The sequence below is a fragment of the Natator depressus genome, chromosome 14, assembly GCF_965152275.1.
Source record: "Natator depressus isolate rNatDep1 chromosome 14, rNatDep2.hap1, whole genome shotgun sequence".
NCBI lineage: Eukaryota > Metazoa > Chordata > Testudines > Cheloniidae > Natator > Natator depressus.
This window is the reverse complement of record NC_134247.1, coordinates 6,623,623-6,637,551: the sequence shown is the minus strand read 5'-3', so window position 1 is coordinate 6,637,551 and position 13,929 is coordinate 6,623,623.

Below are 13,929 nucleotides of genomic sequence, written 5' to 3'. Positions count from 1 at the left end.
TGATCAGCAGCTCTGACATGAGGTTAAAGCATGAGTTCTATGTGCACCAGCCCCCTACAGTTTGCATTTGTTTGTTTTAAGCTTTCTGTAAGAAAAAGGTAACAGCTAGAAGTGACACAGATCTTTAGATGGGTGCCCAATCATAATATTTAGCACTTCTGTACTATGTTAGCTCTTCAAAATCATTGTACAAACATTAAACAAACTTAATCTAAAGCCTTTCAGCCTTTGAATGACTAGGAGTTGACAAAACAGAGCTATTCCCTGTTGTATTCTCTGCCCCCCAGAACAAAAAGACTTCACTGAAAATCAGTATCTTAAAAGAATCATTAAGGACCTTTCAAAAGAACAGTCCAGCCAAGGCTGCTGTAGTGACACCCTTGTTACATCAGGTCAGGTGTGTGTTAAGGCTGGTATAGAATGAAGGAAGAGCTTCCTGTTTTGTTTGCATGTGTAAATCAAGCAGACCTTGCTTAATTTTTTTCCTTAAAGTGCCCAGAGTTTAGCAGAGGAAAGTGAATGAGATTCTGCTTACACCAGGTGTGAAAAAGCAAAAGGGACCAAAATCTATTCTTGTGCAAAAATCTGTTCTCCCTGAAGTCCATAAGTCTGCACAGGTGTAACTGTCATCAGGAATTGGCCTGTGTTCTCATTCCCTTCTCGAATCACACACATTCCATGCTTAACCAACATTTTCCACTTGGGAAAGTAGTTTGAGTTGTGGCCAAAAAAATGAGGACTAACTCCAGATTTATTTAGCTTTAAGTTTTTGGAATGAAACTCAAAAGAAATCAACAGTGTGGTACTTTTATGATGGACTGAACTGCTAGAGAACCAGCAAATGGACAGAACTCGCCTTTAGCCTCTTCAGCCAGTCTTTCTATCCTAGCCTGCTAAGAAGTGGATTTCAAATCCTTGAGGGAGTGGGGAGGGAGAAACCTACAACATTGTGTGTTGAGCTTCTTCCAGTGCTTTTGCAACCCCTTAAAAGTACAATGATGTGTTGGCCTTTGGAATGAGGCTGAGCATAAGGAAAGAACTTGGTTGCCTGTGCTTCCTAGTACAGAAAAAATACATCAAAGAAAAAAATTGGATTTCTTTGATTTTTAGTACAGTTCAATACAGTGTTGAACACAGTGCATCGTAAATCTAAAGCCCCTTGATGGAAGATACTGTAAAAGTTAAAGTACCGGTATCCAGAATGAGATGTTTTGTGTTGTTTTTGCTACAAATGTGTGGGAATTTGTTGCTTATACATAGGAGGAGCAATAGTTCTGGCTGGAGTTGGATAGAGTGTGGGCAAGCTTCCCACCCTACTGCTTTGGTAATGTATCTCATTCCTGACCTACAGATCTGCCTGCTTTTGCAGTCCGGAGGCACCATACCGCACTGCTCCCCCAATACACTAGGTCCTGACCTTCCTGCATTCCCTGCCACCGCAAGCCTACATCTCCTGTGCAGGATCTACCAAACTGGGTAGTGGGTTTGTAATGCAAACTGGTTACTAGGACCTAGGACTAGTTACTAGGACTAGGTACAGAATTCACTTATGCTTGTGATTTAAATCAGATCTTCAGAAAGCTAGTGCATTAGTCCAGTGGTTCTCAAGCAGGGGTATGTGTACCCCTGGGGGTACATCAACTCATTTTAATAGTTGCCTACTTTTACAACAGGCTACATAAAAAGCACTAGTGAAGTCAGTACCAACTAATATTTCATACAGCCAATGACTTGTTTATACTGCTCTATATGCTATGCACTGAAATGTAAGTACAATAGTTATGTTCCAATTTATTTTATAATTATATGGTAAAAATGAGAAAGTAAATAATTTTCGGTAAGTGTCTGAGACACTTTTTGTATTTTTATGTCTGATTTTGTAAGCAAGTAGTTTTTAAGTGAGGTGAAACTTGGGGTACACAAGACAAAGCAGACTCCTGAAAGGGGTACAGTAGTTTGGGAAAGTTGAGAACCACGGCATTCGTCCACTGCGCTCCAGAGATCAGCGTGAATTAGGATCCAGAGAGCAGCAGGAATGTTACTATTGGAACAGGAATCCACCCTTCTAAACTTCATTCTGTGCTCTAGCAACTTCCCAGCCAAACGAATGCACTTTCCCTCTTCTCCAGGGTGTGTGGATATATATATATATATTTTGTGGCTTGCATTATTATTGTCTCAATTTATTAAGGCACACTGTTTATACTGGTCTGTAGCTTTGAGACCTTTGTGCTGCTCCCTCCCTCACCCCTGGGAATTTTGCAAATAAATCACTGTATATGTTGCAGAATGTAGCAAAGTCCTGTCTCTTTATTGTTCTTAATTTTGCATGTGTAATGCTGCTGTGCATCACAGTATAAATAAATACAAAATAACCTTCACTGTCCTTTTTCGGTGGGTGACATTGAAGAAAAGTGACATTGTTTTAAATGTACAAAGGTCAATGACAAGTCATCCTGGATGTTTCTCTTGCTCTCTGTCAAAGCTTCAGCCACTGTTCCATGGTGAGGTTGCTGCAAGATTTCTTCCTTACTTGGAGAAGTCCCTAACTGCCTAAATCAGCAGGGATGAATGCATGGATGGTATTTAGACACTTTTTGTAATAAAACTGCATATTATCACTCATCTAAAACATTAGCAAGGTAAATTGTTTTCTTTATTTCCTGTTCACTGAAGTGGGGATCAAGCGTGAAAGTCACTGGATGACAGCCAACTACTCCACCAGAGCCCAGCTTAGCTTCATTGCGTCGTCCTCCTCGATTTGCTTATAGCAGGCCAAGTCCCTCCATGGTGTGACTCCATTGAGGTTAGTGGAGTTATACCAGAGATGAATTTAGCCCAACACCTTTTCTTAATACTATGACTTGCCTCTATTGTGGAGGTGGTACCTTCTAGTGGTTTGAGCAGGGCACTAGGAATCTAGACGACTTGAGTTTGATTCCAGGCTCCTTGCTGTATGGCGGTGGGCAAGTCACTTAATACCTCTGTGCCTTGGTTTCCCCGTCTATTGAATGTAGATAATCCCTACCTCAAAAGGGTGTCATAAGGGTTCATTAATTCTTGTAAAGCACTTTGAGATCCTTAGAGGAAAGGTCCACTCTAGACACTTGCCAAATATTATTTAATTATTCATTGATCTAGGATCCCACAGCATGTCTCGATGGGATTTCACACGTCCAGTCTCTCACGTTTTCCAGATACTTGCTTTTGTTATAGTGACCAGCGACTGCACATAGGTTGTCCTTGTAGCTGGAGCTGTTTGGCACACATACTCTTGCCGTTTGGGCCTGATTCCCGCGCACCCCGCTGAGTTTGCATTAGAAGGGATTTCTCTTTGACTAGACATACCAAACCTAAATTCCATTCCATCTCTTGGTGACTTCTTATCTCAGCCATTGTGGGGGAACCCGGAAAGCAGAGATCTCAGGGTAATGGCTGTGAAAAATAGGACAAATCTTAAAATACTGTGGCAGAGCTCTGACCTTGTCCCTTTGGGTCCTGCGCTTCCAGGTGGTTTATGCTAGCTTCAGAGGCTCACTGCAACCCTCCACATAGCCCTTCTCTCTCTAGGGCCAGGGATACGGTCTACTGAGCCCTTTTCATCATAAGCCAGCAAGGAGGTTGGTGAGAGAATTCCCAGTCTCTGTTGCTCCTAGGGCCTTATACCAAAACAGTTTAGCCTCCTGTCCTGACAGGGGCCTGTTTTCCCTTCCCAGGAGGTGTTTCTGTAGAGGCAGGTTCAGGGGGAACCCGGGCCCGCCCTCTACTCCGGGTTCCTGGCCAGGGACCCTAATGGTAGTAGCTGTTGGCAGCCAATCTTTCACTGCCAGAGTTGCTATGTTTCCCTGGGCCACTTCCCCACAGCTCTCCTACTTCTCCCCCCTTACCTTAGGGCTCCCTTGCCAATGACTTGAGGGTGTCTTCATTAACCCACCCTTCAGCCACACTTCCTTTCCTCCGCCTGACTGGAGTAAGCCCTTTTATAGTATCAGAGGGGCCTTAATTAGTCAGGTGGTCACATTAGAAGGGTAGTGATCAATGGCTCCATGTCTAGTTGGCAGCTGGTATCAAGTGGAGTGCCCCAAGTGTCGGTCCTGGGGCTGGTTTTGTTCAATATCTTCATAAATGATCTGGAGGATAGTATGAATTGCACCCTCAGCAAGTTTGCAGATGACACTAAACTGGGAGGAGAGGTAGATACGCTGGAGGGTAGGGATAGGATACAGAGGGACCTAGACAAATTAGAGGATTGGGCCAAAGAAATCTGATGAGGTTCAACAAGGATAAGTCCTGCACTTAGGACGGAAGAATCCCATGCGCCGCTACAGACTAGGGACCGAATGGCTCGGCAGCAGTTCTGCAGAAAAGGACCTAGGGGTTACAGTGGATGAGAAGCTGGATATGAGTCAATAGTGTGCCTTTGTTGCCAAGAAGGCCAATGGCATTTTGGGCTGTATAAGTAGGGACATTGCCAGCAGATCGAGGGATGTGATTATTCCCCTCTATTCGACACTGGTGAGGCCTCATCTGGAGTACTGTGTCCAGTTTGGGGCCCCACACTACAAGAAGGATGTGAAAAAATTGGAAAGTGTCCAGCGGCGCGCAACAAAAATTATTAGGGGACTGAAACACATGACTTATGAGGAGAGGCTGAGGGAACTGGGATTGTTTAGTCTGTGGAAGAGAAGAATGAGGGGGGATTTGATAACTGCTTTCAACTACCTGAAAGGGGGTTCCAAAGAGGATGGATCTAGACTGTTCTCAGTGGTAGCAGATGACAGAACGAGGAGTAATGGTCTCAAGTTGCAGTGGAGGAGGTTTAGGTTGGATATTAGGAAAAACTTTTTCACTAAGAGGGTGGTGAAACACTGGAATGCGTTACCTAGGGAGGTGGTAGAATCTCCTTCCTTAGAGGTTTTTAAGGTCAGGCTTGACAAAGCCCTGGCTGGGATGATTTAGTTGGGGATTGGTCCTGCTTTGAGCAGGGGGTTGGACTAGATGACCTCCTGAGGTCCCTTCCAACCCTGATATTCTATGATTAGCTTAATGGCCTCACCTGACTCTTTGCAGGTTAATTGGAGTCGGGTGTTCTTATTAGCCTGGAGCAGCCCCTGCTCTGGTCAGTCAGGGAATGGAAAACTGTTAATCCAGTGGCCAGTATATCTGCCTTCTGCTACTCTGCTGTACCCGGTGGGCCAGCCTATATTCCACCCTGGTCCCAAGGCGCGCCGGGGATATCAGTTGACGGCTCCTTCACGGGGCCATGAGCACGGGTGTGTACTTGGCTTGGTTCACCCCAATCCCGGACACCTGCCCCTTTTGAGGCGTGAGGGAAACCCTGGTGTATATATACTTGGAGTGCGCCAGGCTGCAGCCCCTATTCTGGCTCCTCACAAATATTTTGTTAAGATTTTGGTTGTACTTTTTCCCTCACCTCCTTATCTATGCACTCCCTATCCGTGGCCCCACAAAGTCACGGGACCTCCTGGTCAACCTCCTCTTGGCCCTAGCTAAAATGTCCATCTATAAAACCAGAGTGAGGAGGTTGGCCGATGGAGTCTCCTGTGACTGTGGGGCCTATTTCTGATCCTCCGTCTGTTAACACCTCCGGGCAGAGTTCCTCTGGGCAGCGTCTACTGACTCCCTTGACGCCTTCGAAGAGCTGTGGGTGCTGTCCGGGGTTCTCTGCTCGGTGTCCCCATCCGGTTCCCTTTGTTTGACCCTTTGACCGCACTCCTGTCCCTGTTATTCATTAATTGTTCCCTGTAATTATTTGGTTTTCCAGGTCCTGTGGACCCCCCTCTTAGGTTGGGGGGGGATCCTTTAGCAGTGGGCGGGCAAAGCCTGCCCACTTCCTGGATCCCAATAAGGCTACTCTGCTGTACCCAGCTGGCCTGGGTCTATCACAATACTACTAATAAAGATCCAAGATACAACATGCCCAACTAATTTGTTGTTCTGAGCACAGGATTGGGATCCAGCAACTCCTGAGTTCTAATCTTGGCTTTCACAATGACTCCCATTTTGTGACTTTGGACAAAGCAGATAATGTCCCTGCCTCAGGGCTTGTCTACAGGGGAAAGTTAGACCAGTGCAAAGTAATATGTGAACTTTTACTGCTATAGGTATACTGTGTGTCCACTTATTTTGGTATAAGATTGGCTTTTCCTGGTTTAATGTGTCACTTTTGAAAGGGTTTAAACTAATCTTCAAAAAAGTTAGTCTTATTTTGGAATAAGAGTGTCCACAGGAGTAGTTATTCAGGTATAATTATAGCAGTATAACTAGTGAAACTTTCCCATGTAGACAAACCCTCAGTTTTTCCATCTGAGCAATGAGCACAATGATACCTGCTGGCAGGATTTAGTGATGTTGGTAAAGTCCTTTTGAAGATTAAAAGCATTACATAAGTGTTCGATCTTCATTTGTTTGTTTTTTGTTATAAGCCAGTCAGGAAACTATCCAGTGTGCTGGGGAAAGGCTGCTCCTGGCAGAAACCAGGAACTCTTAACATTTTGGGGTTTTGTTTGTTTGTTTTTGTTTCTTCAGGGGAAATCCCTCAAGGTTGCTTGCATTCAGAAGGCAGAAAGGATCACAGCTGTGGGTGACGGCAAGTTTCCATGACCAATTCAGTCACTGTTTTCTCTGCTGTTAGCCCGTTTTTGACACAGTTAATGTCAATTGTGTTTGTGGCATTTAAGTGCAACCAAAAAAAAATTAAGTACATCAGAAGCAGGAAGTCAAACAACCCAATGGGCCACTGGACGATCAAAGTGCACTGCTAAAGGTTCACTCAAGGAAGACAAGGCTGATGCAGAGAAGCTAAATTAATTCTTTGCATTGGTCTTCACTGCAGATGATGTGAGGGAGATTCCCACACCTGAGCTGTTCTTTTTAGGTGACAAATCTAAGGAATTGTCCTAGATTGAGGTGTTGATAGAGGAGGTTTTGGAACCAATGAATAAGCAGTAAAAAGTCACCAAAACCAGGTGGCATTCACCCAAGGGGTCTGAAGAAACTCATATATGAAACATCAGCACAACTAACTGTGGTATGTAATTAAAGCAATGTCGATTTTTAAAAAGGCTCCATAGGCAATTGTCAATTACAGGGCCATAAACCTAATCTCAATACCAGCAAAGTGGTAGAAACTATAATAAAGAACAGAATTATCAGACCTATAGATGAACATGATTTGTGGGGGAAAAGTCAACAGGGCTTTTGTAAAAGCATGTCTCACCAATCTATTAGAATTCTGTGAGGGAGTCTACAAATATGGAAAAGGGTGATCCAGTGAATATAGTGTACTTGGACTTTCAGAAAGTTTTTGACAAGGTTCCTCACCAAAGGCTCTTAAGCAAAGTAAGCAGTCATGGGATAAGATGGAAGGTCCTCTTATGGATCAGTAACTGTTTTCTATCTTTTAACCAAAGTGTGGGAATAAATGGTCAGTTTTTAGAATGGAGTACGGTAAATAGCGGGGTCCCTCAAGGATCCATACTAGGGCCTGTAGTTTTCTACCTATTTGTAAATGATCTGGAAAAAGAGGTGACAAAGTTTGCAGAGGATACAAAATTATTCAAGATAGTTAAGTCCAAAGCTGACTGCGAAGAGTTACAAAGAGATCTCACAGAACTTGGTGCCTGGATGACAAAATGGCAGATGAAATTCAATGCTGGTAAATGCAAAGGAATGCACAGTGGAAAACATAATCCCAATAATACATACAAAATGACTGGGTCTAAATTAGCTGTTACTACACAAGAAAGAGATTTTGGAGTCATTGTGGATAGTTCTCTGAAAACATGAGCTCAACGTGCAGTGGCAGTCAAAAAAGCTAAAAAAAAAAAAAAAGCAGGAACCATTAATAAGATAGTAAATATAACACCACTATATAAATACATGGTACGCCCACAGCTTGAAAACTGCATACAGTTCTGCTTGCCTCATCTCAAAAAAGATGTATTAGAACCGGAAAAGGTCCAGAGAATAGCAACAAAAATGATTAGGGGTATGGAACAGTTCCCATAATAGAATTGAAAGAGTGGGACTGTTTAGCTTGGAAAAGAGATAACTAATAGGTGCTATGATAGAGGTCTATAAAATCATGAATACTGTGAATAAAGTGAATAAATGTTATTTACCCCTTCACACAACACACAAACCAGGGGTCACATAATGAAATTAATAAGCAGCCCGTTTAAAACCAACAAAAGGAAGTACTTTTTCACACAGCACACAATCAACCTGTGGAACTCAGTGCCAGGGGATGTTTTGAAGGACAAAAGTATAACTGAGTTCAAAAAATAATTAGATAAATTCCTGGAGGATAGGTCCATCAATGGCTATTAGCCGACATGGTCAGGGATGCAACCCATGCTCTGGGTGTCCCTTGCCTCTGAGTGTCTGATGCTAGGAGTGGATGACAGGGGATGGATCACTCGATAATTGTCCTGTTCCGTTCATTCCCTATGAAACATCTGGCATTGGCCACCGTCAAAAGACAGAATACTGGGCTAAATGGACCATCGGTCTGATTCAGTGTGGCTATGTTCGTATATCTAGGTTGAGGGGAAATAACTATTGAACAGACTTCCAGAGGAGATTAGGGAAATTCAGAGTGACTGGTCTTTTGGAAATGCTACAAAACTTTTTGAAGTAATCTTTCCACTACAAGCATGATACTCACAATATTGAATCCTCATCCCCCGAAAAGGGTAGTTGATCAAATCTGAATAATCAAAAACTAAAAACCTACTGAAAGAGTTCTACTCCAGAAAGGGAGAAATGCCAGACACTCCATGAAGTTCAGTAAAGACTTTGCTGTTGCCATTGATTTTATTACACGGATGGTACTCAGAGTCTATGGTAAGCTGTCTCATTACCAAGCCACTCTCTCAAAGACAACAGTTCAGGTTTGTCCCTGGCTGTAACTCTGCGGATGTCAATAGAGTTACCCTAGGAGTGAATTTGCCCAATATGATGTAGAATTTTAGAGAGTCCCTTCCCCATGCTTTGTTGCACAAGTGTAATAAGTCACTCAGAAATACAGCATCCTCCTCAGAAATTGCAGACAGGCATAAAATGATGGCTAGACATTCTAAAGCCAGACGCAGCGTTTCTCACAGGGCACTTCCGCACGTCTCAGGATGCCATGCTAACGCAGCTGAAATGACAGGAAATGACATCTGAGTTTGAAGGGGATTTTTTTTTTTACAGAATGGCAGCTGCGAGAAACTGCTTTCTTCCTGAAAATCCTCCAAGAGGCAGAGCTAGTTAATTCCTGTAAAAACCACAAATGTATCAGCTGAATCTTTCACAGGGCCCCTCCCCATATCTCATGCTGCACCTTGTAGCGGGGATAACAGGAAATAACAACTGTTTGTCTGCTGCCTAGATAACACTGCACCCCAAGCTGCCAAAAACGAGGCAAATTTCTGCAAATTCATTAGACTTAGGCCTGGTCTACACACACAGATATTGCACTGATTTAACTAAATACTAAGGAATTGAATTAAGCTAAATCAACATTAGTTGGTCTTTAACCAATGTAACTGTGTCCACCCAAGGGCGCTGCACTGATTTTAATTAAATCAGTTTAGCAATTGATTTAGTTAAACTGGTACAGTTTGCCCTAAGAGAAAAGCTGCAAGAGTTACGTCAGGTTTCACAGAAGGACAGATGTCTTCTGCAGATTGATAACAGCAGAACACTTCTTCAGAAACACATGCTGTGCAGAATGATGGATTATTTCCTATAGATACCCTGGATGTTTGCTTATGTTTTGAAACTATGTCCCCCGCATCTGCTCCCCCCCAGGACCTTCCCAACCTGTAGAGATGGAATCATTCCAACTCAGTAAAATGGAATGCAGGAGCTTTTATGGAGGTAATCAGGGGATTTGCTGAAATAGACTCTCATAGTGCATCTCCTGGGATTATTGAAGTCCTGAGTTGTATTCCCAGGGTAGAGTAATTTGGGTTCTGGGGTAATGTTTGGCCTCCTTGATTTAAGACATTTGCAAAAGAGAAAAACAAAATATTTTGTCTTTCTTCATTTCCTTATTTTCGGGAAGGACTAATAGATTTTGAAGAAAGCCCGGTAGAGTTAGATGCCCAAATCCACGGGAACTGAGCATTAATTCCCACCCTAAATGGCTAGACTGTCATTCCATCAGCATAAGTAGTGTCCTGTTAGAGCCCAATTACATGTGAGCTCTGTAGTTTGGCCTCTGCCAGTGCTGTGGATCCAGATTTACTAAAAGCGAGGCCATAAACTCCTTCTTTCTTTAAAGAGTAGTTGTTGGCACTGCTGTTTCTGAGCCATTCATCTGGCTCTGCACTGTGTCACAAGAGCCTTTTTAAAATCCCCCAGCCATCACCAGCCTTGAAGTTCATCAGCCTAGGGATCTGCATGCAGAACTCCCATCATCTAGCCCTAAAATAATAGGCCACTCACTGGCACCATGGTGCCACAACAGGTTAAGAGAGTTCTGGTATCCTATAGTGGCTTTGCAAGAAATGTAAAGGCTCCCTGGATACAATCAAATGACTCCAAACAACTCAAATACAGCTGCTGGGATTGAACGGAGCTAGTTTGCAGAAGTTTACCAAACTAGTCGTACTTTTAAAAGAGAATGCTTTCTCATGCTCCAGAATTTAAGCTTTCATTTATAAAAAGTCTGTAGCCCCTGTGTTTGCAAAGAAAATCTTTGCATTTTGAAGCAAGTACAAACTGGTGGAAGGACATCTGTCTGAGACTGCAGGCAGCCTAAAGCAGCACTTCAGCAATGTGTTGGCTCTGTAGCTTAATGACAATAAAAAAATATTTGTTTTAACTATTGCACTACTGATCAAAATATGCAAGAAAGACGAGAGATGATCATATTATTTTGAGAAACTATAGTCTATTGCGGGTAATGTCTCATTTTATTGGTTTCAGAGTAACAGCCGTGTTAGTCTGTATTCGTAAAAAGAAAAAAGAAAAGGAGTACTTGTGGCACCTTAGAGACTAACCAGTTTATTTGAGCATGAGCTTTCGTGAGCTACAGCTCACTTCATCGGATGCATAGCATATCGTGGAAACTGCAGAAGACATTATATACACACAGAGACCATGAAACAAAACTTCCTCCCACCCCACTGTCCTGCTGCTAACAGCTTATCTAAAGTGATCATCAAGTGATCATCAAGGAAGGCCATTTCCAGCACAAATCAAGGTTTTCTCACTCTTCCCCCCCCCCCCCACACACACAGACACACATACAAACTCACTCTCCTGCTGGTAATAGCCCATCCCTCTTTGAAACCTCTCTTTATAATGCGCATGATAATCAAGGTGGGTCATTTCCAGCACTAATCCAGGTTTTCTCACCCCCCCCACACACACACCCCCTCCAAAAACCACACACACAAACTCACTCTCCTGCTGGCAATAGCTCATCTTACAATGTGCACAGCAATAATCCAAGTTTAACCAGAACGTCTTGGGGGGGGGGGCAGGGGGGTTTGTAGGAAAAAAACAAGGGGAGATAGGCTACCTTGCATAATGACTTAGCCACTCCCAGTCTCTATTCAAGCCCAAATTAATAGTATCCAATTTGCAAATGAATTCCAATTCAGCAGTTTCTCGCTGGAGTCTGGATTTGAAGTTTTTTTGCTGTAAGATAGCGACCCTCATGTCTGTGATTGCGTGACCAGAGAGATTGAAGTGTTCTCCGACTGGTTTATGAATGTTATAATTCTTAACATCTGATTTGTGTCCATTTATTCTTTTACGTAGAGACTGTCCAGTTTGACCAATGTACATGGCAGAGGGGCATTGCTGGCACATGATGGCATATATCACATTGGTGGATGTGCAGGTGAACGAGCCTCTGATAGTGTGGCTGATGTTGTTAGGCCCTGTGATGGTGTTCTCTGAATAGATATGTGGGCACAGTTGGCAACGGGCTTTGTTGCAAGGATAGGTTCCTGGGTTAGTGGTTCTGTTGTGTGGTATGTGGTTGTTGGTGAGTATTCGCTTCAGGTTGGGGGGCTGTCTGTAGGCAAGGACTGGCCTTTCTCCCAAGATTTGTGAGAGTGTTGGGTCATCCTTCAGGATAGGTTGTAGATCCTTAATAATGCGTTGAACCTATCCTTGCAACAAAGCCCGTTGCCAACTGTGCCCACATATCTATTCAGAGAACACCATCACAGGGCCTAACAACATCAGCCACACTATCAGAGGCTCGTTCACCTGCACATCCACCAATGTGATATATGCCATCATGTGCCAGCAATGCCCCTCTGCCATGTACATTGGTCAAACTGGACAGTCTCTACGTAAAAGAATAAATGGACACAAATCAGATGTTAAGAATTATAACATTCATAAACCAGTCGGAGAACACTTCAATCTCTCTGGTCACGCAATCACAGACATGAGGGTCGCTATCTTACAGCAAAAAAACTTCAAATCCAGACTCCAGCGAGAAACTGCTGAATTGGAATTCATTTGCAAATTGGATACTATTAATTTGGGCTTGAATAGAGACTGGGAGTGGCTAAGTCATTATGCAAGGTAGCCTATCTCCCCTTGTTTTTTTCCTACAAACCCCCCTGCCCCCCCCCAAGACGTTCTGGTTAAACTTGGATTATTGCTGTGCACATTGTAAGATGAGCTATTGCCAGCAGGAGAGTGAGTTTGTGTGTGTGGTTTTTGGAGGGGGTGTGTGTGTGTGGGGGGGGGTGAGAAAACCTGGATTAGTGCTGGAAATGACCCACCTTGATTATCATGCGCATTATAAAGAGAGGTTTCAAAGAGGGATGGGCTATTACCAGCAGGAGAGTGAGTTTGTATGTGTGTCTGTGTGTGTGTGTGTGGGGGGGGAAGAGTGAGAAAACCTTGATTTGTGCTGGAAATGGCCTTCCTTGATGATCACTTGATGATCACTTTAGATAAGCTGTTAGCAGCAGGACAGTGGGGTGGGAGGAAGTTTTGTTTCATGGTCTCTGTGTGTATATAATGTCTTCTGCAGTTTCCACGATATGCTATGCATCCGATGAAGTGAGCTGTAGCTCACGAAAGCTCATGCTCAAATAAACTGGTTAGTCTCTAAGGTGCCACAAGTACTCCTTTTCTTTTTTCTCATTTTATTGTCTCCAGTGGGAGCATGCCACTGTTTTTCTTCCATCCCTGCCCCCTCAGGGCACTCCTATGGAGGTTTATAACAACCAGAAAAGAGAAGTCCAGGGCCAGAATTAGATCCCTACAGAAATGGTACAGAAAGCAGCATAACATAAAACTGTGTTCTTTGGATGTCATTGCACAGTGGGCCATCCACCCCTGTCTGTGGCCCAAGTCCAGGCAACTGTCCTGAGGTCGGTTAAAAGCCAGGGGGGTCCTTACGGTTCTTGATGCAGAACAAGGCCAGGTTTAAGCATTGCTCAGGCTGGAACTGGGAGCATTGCTGGCAACTCTTCCAGTCTTATGACATGTCTTACCATATTGGGGTGTATTTCTTTAAAGCCCCAGCTGCTAGCAGCAAGAGATTGCACACGAAGCTCCGCTCCCTTTCTTTTTCAAGTGACTTTCTAACCCTCATGGCTGCTGAGACAAGCTCGAGAACATGGAGCGAGTGTGATTTCCAGGCTTGGAGACCAGAAGACAAAGCAGCAGCACCTGCAATTCATTAACAATCATGAGATTGTTATGAAAAAATTCATTTGTTTACAGTGTTGTCGCTGGGTTGGCCCCGGGATACTAGAGAGACAAGGTGGGGGAGGCGATATCTTTGACTGAACCAACTTCTGTTGGGGAGAGAGGCGAGCTTTGGAGCCACCCAGGGCTCTTCTTCAGGGTCCGAGGGGGATGCTTGGAAAGTGTGTGGGGGGGTCTGGGGTGTTATGGGGTGGAGGTGAGGGGATGCTGGGAGGGGTGAGAGGGTGT